We start from the raw sequence: 17553 nt of genomic DNA, 5'->3' as shown, positions 1-17553 counted from the left end.
CGATATTTGAACAAATAAAATTAATTTAATAATATTATAATATTATAATTTAATAATATTACCATGTTTTAAAAATTTACCGGAAAACCTCCTCATTTTTGAAGTGCGAAATTCGGCATCAGCGTAGACGATAGTATAGGATATAATTCAGAAAATTTTTTTTAAACAATCCAACTATTGTAACAAACATATATGAACGGTGGGGTCCCTGGGGACATTTCAGCTTTCTTTTTTGGCTTTTTCCTTAAAGAACTATTGTGCCCCTTTTGCTGGTTATAGCGTACCTATTAATCATAGTATCTCAAGCAAGTCTATAACCGTTATTGATTTTAGTATATTTCCCACTTCCAGATCTTTTAAGTTTGCATCTGGTATTAAGTGTTCTCCCAGATGCCTCGACCTATTTGCAAAAGTGGCGGACACTGTTTCGGAACGTGTATAGAAATTTCATCACACTCCGTACAGAGCCTGCATGCAGTGTCCGTAGATATCCCTAGCATCCCTTGGTGATAGTTTAGCTTAAAGGAGGTACATCCGTCTATGACCTATATTTCCGATTGGAATATTGGGTTCAAGTCCATTTTCTTTGGAGCAATGACACCGGCACCCTCTCCTCTGCTGTGAGGGATCCCTCAGTGTACCAAGTAATCAGTAGTTGGTTTAAGCCGTATGTCCCAGCCACGCTCTCCTAGTTTGCCTTGTTACTTCAACGTGTTTCAAACTTCTTATAAAAATGAAACTTCGTTGTCATATCATCGCTTGGTATCAATAATTCGAGATACCGCCTAGAAAGAAATCCTGAATATTCCCCTCCTTGCCTACATCTGTATGTACAAATGGAGAAGGGTCAATCCTGGAAGGGCCTCCAGGCTTGTGTGCTGAGTTCATTTCTTTCTGCCCAGATTACCGCTCCATAGGTAATCATTAGCTTAACTATTGCAGTGTATATCTAAAGTAGTATCTTCGGACTGCAACCTCATTTTTTTTCTCCTATGCACCTACAAGTCATCAGAGCCCTCGTTGCATTCCGACATGTGTCTTCTAGTGTAACTTTTGGTCTAGCGTAATTCCTAAATATTTGACCTCTGTTTCTCGTTTCATCTGCATGTCATGCAACCTTGTGGCTCTTAGGTGATCAAGCTCACGTCTCTTAGTGAATGGTACTATGATGGTTTTGGTTGGATTGATCCGCAGTCCCACCTTTCTGCACCAAGCACTAGTAACCCTTAGACCAGTTTGCATTCTATCACATAGGGTATCTTCATATTTACCCCCCAGATTAAAACAATGTCGTCCGCGTAACCCTGGACTTGTATTCCAGTATTTGTTGACACGTCCAGTAGTTCGTCTGCTACCTATACTCCACATAAGCGGCGATAAGCGGCCCTATGGACAACCTTGAATAGTATTCATGACAGTGGAATCTCTGTATGCAATGTGTTGTCGAATGCTTCTTCGATATCCAAAAACGCACACAGTGCTATTTCTTTTGTTTCTATGACATTAGAGCATTTTCAGTTGACCGTTTCCCCAGGTAGGCGTGTTGACACTGATTTAGGGGATTACGATTTAGAACGTTAGTTCATCTCTGACCTTCTCTACCGTTTTGAGCCCAAACGATGTTACGCAAATTGGTTTGAAAGATTTAGGGTGAAAAGGATCCTTTTTAGCCGCTTTCGGAATAAATACCACTTTTGCCCGTCTCCATGTGCATGCTATATATCCCAGGGCTATACTGCTCCTCATCATTCCGGATTAGTGCTAGGAAAATGCCATCCGGGTGATTTCATTGGTTTAAAAGTTCCCACTGCCCACCTTACCCTAGCTTCCGAGCATGCTTGCTAGTTTCCAGTTCTCCTTTTATTCGTTGTTGGGCTGTCAGGCAGAATATTGTCGCCTGACACCGTGGGGTAGGACCTCGGGAAATGAGTTCTGAGAAGCCGGTGTACCCTGTCCCCCTCGGTAAATGTCCCACCTTCCTTCTTCAAATAGACAGAGGATATTGCTCCGTCTTTGACTACAGTCTTGTAAAGCCTGGTTGCGTTTGTGATCTGTTCTATCCCTTCACAGAATTTCCTGAATCTGTTCTGTTTTGCTACCCTTCTCTCTTCTCACAGTACTTCAGCAGTTTAGCGACTTGTTGCGGTGGATTTCCCCTCGTGGAAAGTATCCCGATATCACGATTGCCTCTCCAGTACTTGCTGCCGGCTTCAGTAAGACTTGGATAGCCACAAGGTCCCCGGTCAGGAACGCTGAAAGATATATATATTTTAAATTACATTTCAGAATTACAAGAAGAGTCTCAAATTACCTGCATGCTTCCTCCTCCCAGACTGCGAATCTGCCCCCGGTACACCCCGGGGCTCCTGAAGCCAGCACTAGTCCAATGTTTCTCTTTGGCCCTTGCAATTACCACAGATGCTGCTTTCGCATGGTGGAGGTTTATCTGGGCTATTCTAATGTTGGTCTTTGGCTTCGTTATTGTTTGGAGCTCTTATCTACTGTCGAAGAATCCCCCTGCACCGACATAGCGCTTTTCTGCCCATAGCTGACCACGCTGAGCCCTAAAAGTTTTAGGGCTAGCCCGTCCAGCTTTAGGTCTTCACTGGGCAGCAGGTCTAATTCCGTGGTTGATCCAATCCTTTCCGCCGCTATGGCTTTCGAAACTTCTTCCGGGACCTTGGTATGATTTTCATCCGGTGTCTCCTCCTGAGGGGTCTTTTCTCGGCTTTTGCTCTGTGCGCGTGCAAAGGTATGTTGCCAAATCGATAGTTGATATGACAACTCCGACTGTTTGATTGCCTCCAGAGATCGGTCGCCTACTCCTATCGTGAAGAGTCCACCCTTGCCCTCCACTTTGCTTCTGAAGACTCGCCATAATCGCGTAGGGAGAGCCTCATTGTGAGTGATTAGGAGGTCCATGAGATCTTCCGTCTCAATTGTCGCGGCTTTTGAGAGAAAAACTGTCACCATGTGTGCTCCTGGTATATTCAGCACATGTTGACAGTTCTGTTCCTTTTAATTCTGGCAATTTAGGACCTATGGTTCTAAGCCACTCTGCAGTATCTTTCGTAGCATAGTCCATGACCAGTATATGACCTGGTGGAACGTGTATCCCGGTGAACACTAAGTTTCGCAGTCCATCCCTTGCACATCTGCCAGACGATCAGTTTTTTAAAGGTTTCCTGCTCCTCACGAGTGAGTATTTGCTCAAGAAATATTTATACCAAGCCATTCCAATGTCCCTTGACCGCACTAGCATGGCAAATGGCGGGCTTCCTGATTTCTGCCTTCACTTCTAACCTGCCCGGGTTTTCTCCCCACTTGGGTTCAGGTTTGGATTTTTGGGAGCATTCCCTTCATGCGGGACTAATCTCGCTTTCTTCGTGCCTTAAGTCTATCCTGAGCCTTTTTAACGGTCCTCTTTTGCTTTCAGGCCTTCCTTGAGGTAGCGCCTGACATCTGATAAATTTATCTCAGATGTTCTTTCGCTTGTCCCTGCTTTTGAACAGTGGTGTCTGTTGGTTGTTGTCCTCGCAGTATACCAATGTTGACCTTGGATCCACTGCTTGACTGTCCCAACTTCTCCGTTCTTCGATGTAATCACCTGGCTATCAGTATTTCGGAGATGTGCGTCCGCCTGGTTAGCCAGTTTGTGTGCGGTACGGGGTCCCGTTTTATTGGCCTGAAGTTTTTTTATTTTATTACGGGTACTCATTTGACTCCCATGAGTATGGAGGTTAAGAGGTCCGCCGGTGTCATAGCCTCGCGTAGTACGGTAAGGTCTAACTAACTCACTGAGGCGACCAAATATCAGCGAGGCATCTGTTCGAATACAGTCAGTTACCCCCGACTGCAAACATGTCCAACGGGGACGGTTCGCATGACACCCTGAATCGGGCAGAGGTATTTTTCGACTACCCAGTCTAGATCCGTAGCATTTTGTTATAGTAGGGTCACCTCGTACACGGTGTGACTATCACCACTCACTACGGCTTTTGCCCTCAGGAAGCTTTATCCCGCGTCAGACTATCCTGCAGTGCACTGCTTGACCCCCGCATATGTATATATGTGGTAATAAAACTTACTGGTAGTAACCAAGATGATAATGTGTACCTGGTCGTTTTTAATTTACGTACTTATGTACTTATGTACATATGTTATGTACATATGCTTTTGTGCACGGAGAAAAATGGAAATGCGCGAAGATGCGTGAGGTCAATTTAGATGTTCAAGATATATGTATGTATGCATTGACATTGCTCGTTTATTTATGATGAACACAGTATTTATGTCGTTTATATGTATGTACATATGTGTATCTTGGAGGTTGGCAAAATATGACAAAATTTTTTTGTATTCTTAGCTATGTACGAAAGCTTGCATAGAGAGTTTCGCAAATAAAATTGACTCAAAAGCTTTATGCCTGAAGCGCCCAGCTTCTTGTGTCCGACTTATTTCCGCCTAAATTCGAAGACCACAGCAATATAAATACTCTGGACTGAAACTTCAACTGCTTAATATGTTGACTGCCGGTTGTAAAGTAAATTGGACATCAGTCCCCCTCCCCGCGCCGGTGAGTGGCAGGCACCCATCCTGTTAAGGAAAACACGTTTTGATGTAAATAACTTCGCAAGAAGCATCTATTCCGGAAATATTTCTTGCCTCTCGTATTCTTACAAAAGTAGGTGTCGCTTCTGTAAATATAAGCGATTCGATTACAAGCCATACTTCATTTACTTACTTCCAAGTTTGCCGGTATAAATTGGATCTTATCTCTCCAGCGTATATAACAGGTAATCAACTCGCACTTGGAGATAATCCTCTCGACAAATTTTAAACATGTCACTACACACAACTCAGGAGAAACTTTCGACGAGAGTTCCAAGGGAAGAGATATTGGAAATTTTTCGACTGAACTTTATTACTTAATCAGATTTAAAACTTTTCTATTATCTTAATGCGAGTACGGTCGGGACATTCCCCTTACACCTGCCGCTTCCATCAGTTCTTTATCTGCGCCAGAGACGTGTCCTTACTTTACTACGATTCAAGTTGAGTTTTATCCAGTTCTTTCTTATTGTTTACCTTTCTGTTTTCCTTTTAGAAGTATTAAAGGATTCGAGAGATTTCGTCACGAATCTTTGGTAGATATCTTATAAATTTATTGTCTACGACGAACTTTGGAAACAGAGACATTTTCGTGCACAGAGGCGTGGTGAAGATATTCTTTTAAAAGAATCGATTGGGGCTGAAGAACTGCTACTTCCAACATATGATCGAATTTTGTGCGAAATATAAAGTTTTTCTCTACGAATGATGAACACTTTTTGAAACAGTCAGAAAGGAGCTTCATAGGATTGATTTAATGAAGATCACATTACCAGAGTGTAATGCGTCAACGACATATGTAGAGGAAGGCGACAGTAATCAGTAAGGAGCTCTTCCGCCATCTGCTCTGACGTAAAATGCAATACCATGACCCTAACAGTCATAGAGGAACCAGTGAATGTCCCCATATTGCTGTTTTTACTGTTTTGATTCGCGCAAATTTCAAATTACTAAAGTTATCCCACTGGAATTAACAGTTTGTCTTTTATAATTTTAATAGTTATGTTTGGACGATCCCGAGTTACGCCAATGACATCTCTGCGTTCTCTGAAGTTCAAAGACTTGTTATAATTACGGCCAATATTTCCTTTTGTACAACAAGTATAAGATTCATAAGTACATTGGCATAATTATTTTACTTTTTGATGATATTTCATAGTTGTTAAAACAGCACAAGGAACACGCATTAAATGGTGCCGATTTGCTGAGGAAAAAGATTAAATTATCTTTTTTGTGTCATTACCAAGTTAAAAACACCACCCACAAGGCGACCTATACAACCGCTCACCGAGCCGAGGTAAGCGGTTTATCAACCAAAATACTTGGCTTTGGAATAATAATGTCTAAGAAAGAAACGCATTGGCCAATTAGTAAATTTACAAGATGCTCACCGGGAAGCAAAGGAAACGATCACTATTATCCGAGTGGTCTATTAGAAAAATGTTTGCGATAAACTGGAATATTCGGGATGACGAGAGAGATCTTAGACTTTTCAAATCCGACTCCATACAGGATATCGAACACTTCTCCTGTATTAATAACAAGAAAGGTACTTTGTTTACCGATCGACGAGCCGTGAGGGATAGACTGATGGAAATATTTCGAACAGATTTCCTTCATTAGAATTTGTTCATCTTCCACTTCCAAAAGCGCTGCCGACATTTGGAGCAATTCCCCTTGTCAGCGCCACTGAAGTCGGGGAAACAATAAAGTGAATGAAATTGCGGAGGACAACCGAACATGGCGACATCTGAGTTCTGGAAAATGAAGAGGTCCGAGCTCAGTGGCTCAGTGAGTTCTTCGATCAGGATATCGAGGAAGTTAGTACACCACGTGTCCCGCAAGAAAGCACCAAAACACCACAATTTCAATATGGTAAAAGACAGGTAGTCCAGCAGAATGTATATAGAAATATTTTGGACAGGCAGTGCAACTTGTGGCCGCGTTGCGTAGCGTAGATATGGCCGTACCTTTAGTCTACAATCGTCGCGTGTCCAAATCAACGATTGCAATTTTAAACTTAGCTGACATAATATACAAGTGGATAACGTGAACTGTAATACCTTTTTATGAGACAGTTTTTCATGTTCCGTAACAGGTAACAGTTTTTGAATCATTTTAGTGTATAGAGTTATCATAAAAGAAGTTTTATGAACTCTAATAAATAACTTATTATGGTTCTTGTTTTTCTTTAAATTTTTATAATAATTAGATTCTCTACGTCAACTATCGTGACACTCCATCTGCTTTATCTCCTGCGATAAAATCTACTGTGGGTTTTATCTTACCCATCTTTCCTTCTGAGCATGCCCTCTCATTAAATTGTTTAACCAGATAATTCTCCCTGTATGCTGCTCTACGTCCCTTATACATTTCATAATTGTGAATTGCCTCCGACTTTAGGCAGTTCAACGAAAATTCTTTGAATTTAAAAAATGTCAGGCGATGACGGCTTTACAGGTTTCTTACCAGGGCAGAGGCAATCGTCAGACGCTGCCTCACCTCTGCCCTGGGAGCAGCGTGACCGAAGCGGCTCGCAGATGATGAGTGCTCCTAGAAACCTAAGAAACCGTAAAGCCGTCATCGCCTAACATTTTTTAAAGTTTGGGTGCTAAGCCCTAAACGAGGGGTCTGTGGACCAAAAAAAAGAGGAAGTAAGTTGCTCCCCATTTGGTCCGGTCAGGCATTAAGTTGATGCGGACTTAGGACTTCATCATTCTCAAAAAAAAAATCTTTGAATTTATACATCAAACCCTCCATGCGTTAATTACTTTGTATGATCATCGAAATAAAATTTTCCTTAGCATACGTATTTTGGCCAAGCTTTGTAGCGACTTCGTAGAAAATCTCTTCCTTCCGACAGTAGGTATACATATGAGGATGAGACATTATTAAGATGCTTGCAGTGAGGGCAAAGGAACAATCACGGACTTTCTGTGAGTTCTTTCATACTTAGCATGACTTGGTCTATAACTGTATCCATATTAATTCGTTGAACTCCTCGTACGTCCCTCGCTTCAAGGAAAATACGAATTGTTAGCTTTTCTCCTCAAGAAAAACAATATTTGTTTGGATATACATATGTGCATTGATTCATTGAAGGGGGTTATCCCGAGTAAACGCTGTTTTTTCGTTCTATTGTGATTTTTTTTTGAAGAACTGAATAAAGATAGAAATGAGAATTTCTCAACATATGTTTTTAGTAGTCTCTGGGCATACATAATATTTTTTTTAGCTCGTCAAAGAAAAAGCGAAAAAGAACGAAAAAATAAACTGTATTTCAGAGTGTGTGCAAACCGTGGTCGCACAATTGGATTATTAAAAAATATTAAAAGGTAAATTTTTGACGCCCTGTTAAACTTTTTTTTGTAAACTTGGGGTGTTTTTCCCACCTTCTTTAATGTGTAAATAGCTTCCGGTATTCCGAAGCTCGGCGCTCCCGGTTTTGTGTTTATTTTATGTGTGCAACTCTCTGCGCACGTTTTTCCATACATAACTAATGCGGCATCTACATATTTGCCAAACCTCAACAAACCCTCGCAAAAGCAGACATGTGGACTTGGCTTTTTTTTTGGACACACCAAAAAGAATTCTATTGTCTGCTCAGAAAACAATTACGCACGTGTAAACGTATGGATGGTGCCAAACGTTTGCGGAGGTTTGGAGTTTGTGGAAAGCGGCAAACATGGGCCGCCGCCATTTGAATTCAAAACATTCCCTCGTATATTACCAAACTCTAAAATGTCCATATGTACATACATGTTAAAGACGCTCATCCTAAACAAAGTCCTAGAAGACTTCTCGGCAAGTGATCATCAGTACATTGCGTGCGAAGTGTTTGACGCTACTTGCCGGCGAGCACCAACACGACGTTCCCCCTGCGTGTGGAATGTCGCGAAGGTGAACATCGGAAGGTTCGTCGAAGCTCTTGGAGCAGGTAGGGCCGCACTGGGGGGCACTCCGCGGGGTGGTGGTGTCGCAGCTGACACCGTCGTAAATTCAGTGATGAATCTGATAACGACGGCGTGTGAGGCTTCCATGCCCCGGAGGGGCCCCAGGCGCGACAAGCCTTCTATGTACTGGTGGACGGCGGAAATTGCCGACCTACGGAAGGAGTGTCATAAGCTCCGCCGTTTGGCACAACGTTTGTACGCCAACGAGGAGGCATGTGCCATAAAGGCACAATATAGATCACCAAAAAGGAGACTCCGCAGCGCTATAAATAAAAGCAAAGCTCGCGGCTGGCAAAATCTTGTTAATGAGGTGAATGATGACCCGTGGGGACTTGGCTATAAGCTTGTGGCTCGGAAAATCGGGGCTCTGCGGAAGCCCTGCATACTGAGCACCGACCAGATGGACCGCATTGTGCGGGCATTGTTCCCAAGACACCCTGTACGGGTTGATGTAAACAGTGCAGAAAGCCTCGTGGATTGCCCCCTTTTCACAATGGGAGAACTCGAAGAAGCGGTTCTCACTATGAAAAACAGGAAGGCGCCAGGCCCTGATGGCATCCCGGCGGAAGTTTACAAACTGGTGTTCCGCCAACGGCCAGAATTGCTGCTCGAAGCGTTCAACGCGTGCTTGAAGGAGGTCATTTTTCCTTCTCGCTGGAAAGTGGCCAGACTCGCGTTGATCCGTAAGGGTAAAGGAGATCCGGAGCTCCCGTCTGCATACCGACCGCTTTGTATGCTTGATACGGCCGGAAAAGTGCTCGAGAAGCTCATCAGGGGTAGACTCGCTGAAGCGATCCGTGCTGCCGGGGACTTATCCGCAAGGCAGTTCGGGTTTAGAACAGGGAAATCTACAGTGGATGCTGTTATTGAGGTCGTAGATGCGTTTAATCGAGCCGGGGCGCACAGCCGTCGATCTCGACGGATAGTGCTCCTCATAACGCTTGACGTCAGAAATGCCTTCAATTCCGTAAGATGGACAGATATGCTGGGCACACTAGAGAACTCCTTTCACGTGCCAAGCTATCTCTTGCGGATATTGAGGGATTATCTGAAAGACCGCTCCCTGTTCTATGAGACGCTAGAGGGCCAGAGGAGGATGGAAATCACGTCGGGAGTAGTGCAGGGATCCATCCTAGGGCCGGACCTCTGGAACGCTTCCTACGATAGTCTGCTGAGACTCGATATGCGTGAAGAGTCGCGCCTGGTCGGTTATGCAGACGACGTTGCGGCACTTGTTGCCGGACGCACTGTTGAACAGGCGCAAAGCAGACTTGGCATATTGGTGCGACGGGTAAGCGGATGGATGACTGCTCACGGTTTCAACCTTGCGCTGGAGAAAACCGAAGTAGTCATCCTGACCAGAAGGAGAATCCCGACGCTGCGTCCCATATCGATCGGCGAGTTGACTATAGAGTCAAAACCAGCGGTTAAATACCTTGGTTTAATGCTCGACTCGAAGATGAGCTTCTTTGAGCAAATCAAAGCAGCCGCGGACAGGGCTGCAGCAGGAGTCGCGGCCTTGAGTCGGCTAATGGCGAATGTGGGCGGCCCTATATCAACTAGGAGACGTCTCCTCATGGGAGCAACGCAGTCCGTCCTTCTCTATGGTGCGGAGGTATGGGCTGATGCCCTTGACAAGGAGGTGCATCGTAAACGCCTAGCTCAAGTGCAGAAGCGGGGAGCTTTGCGAGTGGCGTCTGCTTATCGCACTGTCTCCGAACCGGCTGTGATGGTGATTGCAACTTCTAAGTGGGCATGGAGGTTTTCAGTCTTACCTGCAATAGAGTGCCGGATGACGCTGAACACACCTTTTCCTCTTGCGAGAGGTGGGATGGTCTCCGGCAGCAGCTTTATGCAGACACAGGGGAGCTCTCTCCAGACAACATTGTCAGAGAGATGCTGAAGAGCGCTGGCAGCTGGAATCGTATTGCGCATTATGTTCGGGCTCTTCTTACTACGAAGAAGATTGAACTCGACCGGCAGAGGGATCGGCAGGGAACTAACAACTCCCTTCCTCCCCTCCCTCCCGTTGGTGAAAGGAATTCCCTGACTTGAAGGCTCCCAAAGCCGGGACAGCGGGAGGGCTAGCCCGAAGTAATGTGTCAAACGGTTCCAGGCTAGTTCTTTGATGACAGGGAGGTGTTTAGTTGGTAGTCCGCCAGCGTGCTTTTGCGGGAGTCCAACACTCTGTGCGTAAACGCATTCACCTACCCTACTCCAAAAAAAAAAAAAAAAAAAATCCTAAACAAATAAACACTGTCTATCGTATAATGACGCGTACATATATGTACATATATGCACGTATCTAAATTGATCTAAAGCATCTCCATGCACTTCAAATTTACTCTGTGCACAAAAGCATGCATATATGTACGTTTATTAAATACTGCTGGTATTAATGTACCCAGGAGTACGTACATATGATTGTACACTAGCCGCAAACTGCATTAACACGATCATATACATACACATTCATACAAATAACTAAGAAAAGGTAAGAAAAGAAAATTAAAATGTCTCCGTTGAACCCGCCGTTCATATGAGTTCGCTTTATGTGGTTATGACGTTATACACGTGCTCTCTAGGAGGTGAAATGCAAAATTTTGACCTTATGTAACTTTGTTAACAGTAGTTAGATTGCATTCAAACTTTTCAGAAGTGTCTTATATTATCACTAATACTGTTACTAAAACTTGTATTTCTAGGATGAACCTAAGGGGATTTTCCGGTCAATTTATAAAATATGATAACACACTATTACTAACTGTGTTTGTGCGGATGAAGGAACGGGATGTATTTGGAAGTCTTCTTAGGGGGCACACATTTCGAGTTTTGCATTCAATATTAAAAAAGATCGCTTTCGAAAAGTACTAATCGAGCTCTTTCATGATACTCCACATAACAATAAAACAAGTTGGGATCATGACTTACATTGTTGTAAAATTCCATGATTCTAGGATGAACTTAAGGGGCGTCTGCAGCCAATTACTAAAAATTATAGTAATAGCATATTAGCTTTATTTAAACAGATATTGGTATGTAAGGGTATTTTGTAGCCTAGGTACCATATAGTGCCAGCCTCCTGATTTACTTCAGATGAGAATGGTTCCGTTGAAGAAATAATCAATTTTGGTATCTGACCCCGACCTAAAAGACCTAGGCAGAAATGTCAGCAAAATCCGGAGGACCCAGAAAGGGGATCTCATGTCTGAGCTGAAAAAATCCAGTGTGGGGAAAACTGACGGCTTTCGTAACCAAGTTCTAAACTCACTTGGGGAGAATGTCGCGGTTCGTTCCCAAAAACATGAGATCTATATCCAGTGCAAGGATCGCTATGAGGTAACATCCAGAGAAGAGATTTGAACTATTTTGAAGCAACAATTCAAGTTGGAGGAATTCAGGGAAGCATCTATCGTGAGCCTAAGAGAAGCTTATGGCAGTATACAAACGGCTGCAATGCGACTGCCAGTGGAGTCAGCGCAGAAGTTGTTTGCCGTGGGGAGGATTGGATGTTTTGTTCGCCGAGTAAGGGAACAGATCTCTTTAAAGAGGTGCTTCAAATGTCTAATGTTTGGACCCTTCGCCAAGGCATGCACTAGTGGTATCGATAGGTCCGATCAGCGACAGCAAAGCCTCTGGTCTGGACGGCATACCGAATAAGGCCCTCAAACTTGCCGCCAAATGTAGACCAGATATGTTCGTGGAGCTGTTCGTTGTTGTATCTTTCCTGCACCATGGATGCGGCAGAACCTGGTGCTGCTGTCCTAAGGCTGGCAAACCTCCAGGGGAACCTTCTTCCTATAGACTCACATGTCTTCCAGACACTATGGGGAAATATTGGGTCATTTGTCGTCGAGAGCCAAGGGGCCTTTCAGATTGGCAGTATGGGTTCCGTAAAGCCAGATCATCCAGTGATGCCATCAAAATGGTTACTAACTTGGCCGAAAATGCAATTCACGGAAGGGGTTGAACAAGCAAATATTGTGTGGTGGTGACCCTAGATGTGAGCAATGCATTCAACTCGGCCAATTGGAACCTTACACGAAAGTCTCTGGCGACGATTGGTGTGTCCACCTACCTCGCCACTATTATAGATAGCTACTTGCATGAGCGGACACTTTGATATAATACCGATGACCGACCCAAAAAACACGTTGTCTCCGCGGGTGTCCCACAGGACTCTGTATTGGGCCCACTACTGTGGAACATCATGTATAATGATGTACTTAACCTTCCTGTTCCGGAGGAGGCGGTCGTGTGTTAGGCCGATGATATAGCACTGGTTGTGGTCGAAAGGCATCTTGAGGACGCTGAGTTGTACTCATGCGAAGCAGTCAGTGTCGTTAAGGCTTGGTTAGAGAGTGCTGGACTGGCACTTGCTGAGGAAAAGACGGAAGCGGTCCCTATCAATAAGCGCCGCAAAAGAAATGACGCCTACATTAGAATGGGGAATCGTGTCATCACTTCCAAGCCGGCCATCAAATATTTGGGGGTAGTGATACTCGGAAAACTCAATTCTAAGGAGCACATAGAGCATACTTGCAAAAAGCATCCACCGCGAGTATGGTTCTCGCAAGGATGATGCCGAACGTAGAAGGACCGCGATATACTTGCAGGCAGCTTATAGCCAGGGTGGTGAATTCTATCGTGCTGTAAATAATCCCAGGTTTGGGAAAAGCACTGCAGGTTTTAGGCAATACACATAAACTGAGTACGGTTTGCAGAAGAACAGTATTAAGGGTGTGTTCTGCCTTCAGGACCGTCTCAGACGATGCAGCGTTCGTCATCTCGGGAATGATACCAATTGACATACTGGCAACCGAGATGATAAATATTTATAGCTCCAGGTCCATCGCTCCCTTATCGCAGGTTAAAAAAGCCGAAAGCGAAACATCTTTAAGCAGATGGCAACAGCGATGGGACCAGCCAGAAAAGGGGTCATTGGACGTACAGGTTGATCCCTTCCATCGCCGGAGTGGCTTGAGGGAAAGTATCATCATCATCAACGGCGCAACAACCGGTATCCGGTCTAGGCCTGTCTTAGTAAGGAACTACCAGACATCCCGGTTTTGCGCCGAGGTCCACCAATTCGATATCCCTAAAAGCTGTCTGGCGTCTTGACCTACGCCATCGCTCCATCTCAGGCAGGGTCTGCCTCGTCTTCTTTTTCTACCATAGATATTGCCCTTATAGACTTTCCGGGTGGAATCATCCTCATCCATACGGATTAAGTGCCTCCCACCGTAACCTATTGAGCCGGATTTTATCCACAACCGGACGGTCATGGTATCGCTCATAGATTTCGTCATTGTGTAGGCTACGGAATCGTTCATCCTCATGTAAGGGGCCAAAAATTCTTCAGAGGATTCTTCTCTCGAACGCGGCCAAGAGTTCGGAATTTTTCTTGCTAAGAACCCAAGTTTCCGAGGAATACATGAGGACTGGCAAGACCATAGTCTTGTACAGTAAGAGCTTTGACCCTATGGTGAGACGTTTTGAGCGGAACAGTCTTTGTAAGCTGAAATAGGCTCTGTTGGCTGACAACCACCGTGCGTGGATTTCATTATCGTAGTTGTTATCGCTTGTGATTTTCGACCCTAGATAGGAGAAATTGTCAACGGTCTCAAAGTTGTAAGTTGTATTCTCCTATCCTTATTCTTCCTGTTTGACCAGTGCGGTTTGATGTTGTTGGTTGATTCGTCTTCGGTGCTGACGTTGCCACCATATATTTTGTCTTGCCTTCATTGATGTGCAGCCCAAGATCTCGCGCCGCCTGCTCGATCTGGATGAAGGTAGTTTCAGCCTCTCGGCTGGTTCTTCCCATGATGTCGATATCGTCAGCATAGGCCAGTAGTTGGGTGGACTTGAAGAGGATCGTACCTCTTGCATTTACCTCAGCATCACGGATCACTTTCTCGAGGGCCAGGTTAAAGAGGACGCATGATAGCGCATCCCCTTGTCGTAGACCGTTGTTGATGTCGAATGGTCTTGAGAGTGATCCTGCTGTTTTTATCTGGCCTCGCACATTGGTCAGGGTCAGCCTAGTCAGTCTTATTAATTTCGTCGGGATACCGAATTCTCTCATCATCGTGTACAGTTTTACCCTGGCTATGCTATCATAGGCGGCTTTAAAGTCGACAGATGGTGCAACTATTGTCCATATTCCAACAGTTTTTCCATCGCTGTCCGGATAGCTGAGTGGTTAGAGCGCAAGGCTGTCGTACGGAAGGTCGCGGTTCAAATCTCACTGATGGCAGTGGAATTTGTATCGTGATTTAACGTCGGACAACAGTCGACTCAGCTGTGAATGAGTACCTGAGTCAAATCAGGGTAATAATCTCGGGCGAGCGCAATGCTGACCACATTGCCTCCCACAGTATACTGTGGTGTACCGTTACGGTCTTGAATGAAGTGCTCTAACACACTTCAAGGCCCTGATCCAACATGGATTGTTGCGCCAACGATTATTATTATTATTTTCCATCGCTTGCCACAGAGAGAAAATCTGATCAGGAGAGAAAACATGGGGAGATCAATTATAATCTCACCCAGTTTCTCGCCGGCTATGGAGGATACCGTCATTACTTGTACAGGTTTAAATTGGATACTTCACCCAATTGTCGAAACTGCGATGGGGTCTTAGAGGGTCCAGCGCACGTATTCTTCCAGTGTCCTAGGTTCGTGGAAGAAAGGAGGAACCTAGAGGAAACCCTAGGTGATATCACCGGAAAGCTTTGTCCGGTGAATTGTAGCTTGCCAGGAAGACTGGAATGCGATCAATTCCATGATTGCAGTAATCCAGGATAAACTGCAAAAAGCAGAGGAAGTAAGGAAGGCGCCGTTACGAACCCTGCGAGTACACGAAAGGAGACCCAGCTAAAGTAAGCCAACTCCGCCACGTAACGCAATACCTAAAGGTGGTTCCACGGTGGGGAGGGTGGGGGAGTTGGGGGTGATTTTAGTGGGTAAAAATCCCACACTCTGGCGTGCTCAGCCAGAGTCTTTTGAAGATTTCCACCTCCTTAACAAAAAAAAAACGACAGGCACATAGTAAACCGATTTGAATAAGGTTTTGTTTTATGCAAACCCTTAGAAATGTACACCACCTTTTCACACACATTGGGAGGCCTCTTAGACCCAACACAAATTAAAGACACTCGCTTCAGGTAAAGAGACACACAGACCATATGCTCTTATCAGATTTCGTGACCATCGGTTCAACCTTTTCCGAGTAAATCGCAAGTGATAGAAGGACAGACGGGCAGGGAGACATTGATTTTGTTTAACACAAAACATTAAAAAAGGGAGTGGTGAGAGAACAGTTCCTTGGTGAACACCGATGGAGACACGAAGCAATTTTGAAATCCCCGCGTTTGAGTTTTTCTGGTGTCAGATGAGTTCGTGTCGACATAGTCGCTCGTTTCTCCACGAGTAATCGCGCGTATATTTCGTGAGAAGTTCCACAGTTCTTCCAAACCCGGCTTGATTCACAATAATGGGTAGTAATCGGATCGGATGGTAATTTGAATATACTACTTTACTACTTTTTGAGGTTTTGTGTAAAACGAAACCTTGTTAAAATGGATTTACTATCTGTTTGTCTGTTTGTCTGTTTTTAAAATCGGTTTACTGTCTGTCTGTCTTTTTTGTTGAGGAGGTGGAAATCTTCAAAAAGACACTGGTCTGGACACACCAGCGTGTGGGATTTTTACCCACTAAAACCACCCCTGACTCCCTCCCTGCCCCGCGGAACCACCATAAGGTATTACATCACGGGGGGGAGTCAGCTCACTCTAGCTTTGTCACCTTTCTTCTATGCGGGGCGCACGTGACCGCGTTTTTCTCCTTTCCTCTGCCTTTCGCAATTTATCTTGAATAGATGCGATCATGGAGGTGACCGCATCCCAATTCTCTTGATGTCCTAGCATTTTCGGTACCAGATTTTCTGGTACCAGCACCTCTCCTAGAGTCTCCTCTAGATTCCTCCTTTCTTCCACAAACCTCGGACAGTGGAAGAATACATGCTCTGGGTCCTCTGGGACTCCATTGCAATTTGGACAATCGGGTGAGGTCTCCAATTTAAACCTGTGAAGGTATTGAAGATATCCTCCGTGTCCCGTGAGAAACTGGGTGAGATTATAATTAATCTCACCGTGTCGTCTCTCCAACCACTCCTTGATGGCAGGAATGAGCCTGTGCGTCCACCGGCCCTTTCCCGAGCGTTCCCACCGCTCTTGCCATCTATTTATGGATCTCTCCCTCTCAGCGTTCTTCGTCCGCGATGAGGAAGAGGTTGGCTTTGCATTGTATATATTCGCCATCTCATCTGCCAAGATGTCAATGGGCATCATTCCAGAGATGACGAATGCTGCATCATCTAAGACAGTCCTGAAGGCAGAGCATACCCTCATGGCTGTCCTCCTGTAGACTGAACTCAGTTTGGTAGCATTCCTTCACATCCACAACGCCTCCCTCCAAACTGGGGTCGCATAGAGCATGATCGAGGTCACCACTCTGGCTATAAGCAACCTAGAGGTATGCCGTGGCCCTCCCACGTTCGGCATCATCCTCGCCAGGGCCATACTAGCAGTGGATGATTTATCACAAACATACTGTAAGTGTTGCTTATAGCTGAGCTTCCTGTCTATCACCACCCCCAAGTATTTAATGGTCGGCTTGGAAGTGATGATATGATTCCCGATTCTAACACAGGCGTAATTTCTCTTCCAGCGCTTCGTGATGAGGACCGCTTCTGTCTGTCTGTCTGTCCGTCTGTCTGCCTGTCTGTCTGTCTGTCTGTCACACGCATTTTTCTCGGAGACGGTTATAGCGATTGACACCAAATTTGGTAGAAAGGTGGGAGCTGTGAACGCTCGCGCATACAGTGAATAACATCCTTTTACGTCGAATTTAAGGGGGGTCCCCATACATGCAAAAGGGGGGTGTAAACATTTTTTTCATCAAATATAGTTATGTGGGGTATCAAATT

The sequence above is a fragment of the Hermetia illucens genome, chromosome 1 (genome assembly GCF_905115235.1).
Source record: "Hermetia illucens chromosome 1, iHerIll2.2.curated.20191125, whole genome shotgun sequence".
NCBI lineage: Eukaryota > Metazoa > Arthropoda > Insecta > Diptera > Stratiomyidae > Hermetia > Hermetia illucens.
This window is presented reverse-complemented; position numbering follows the sequence as displayed.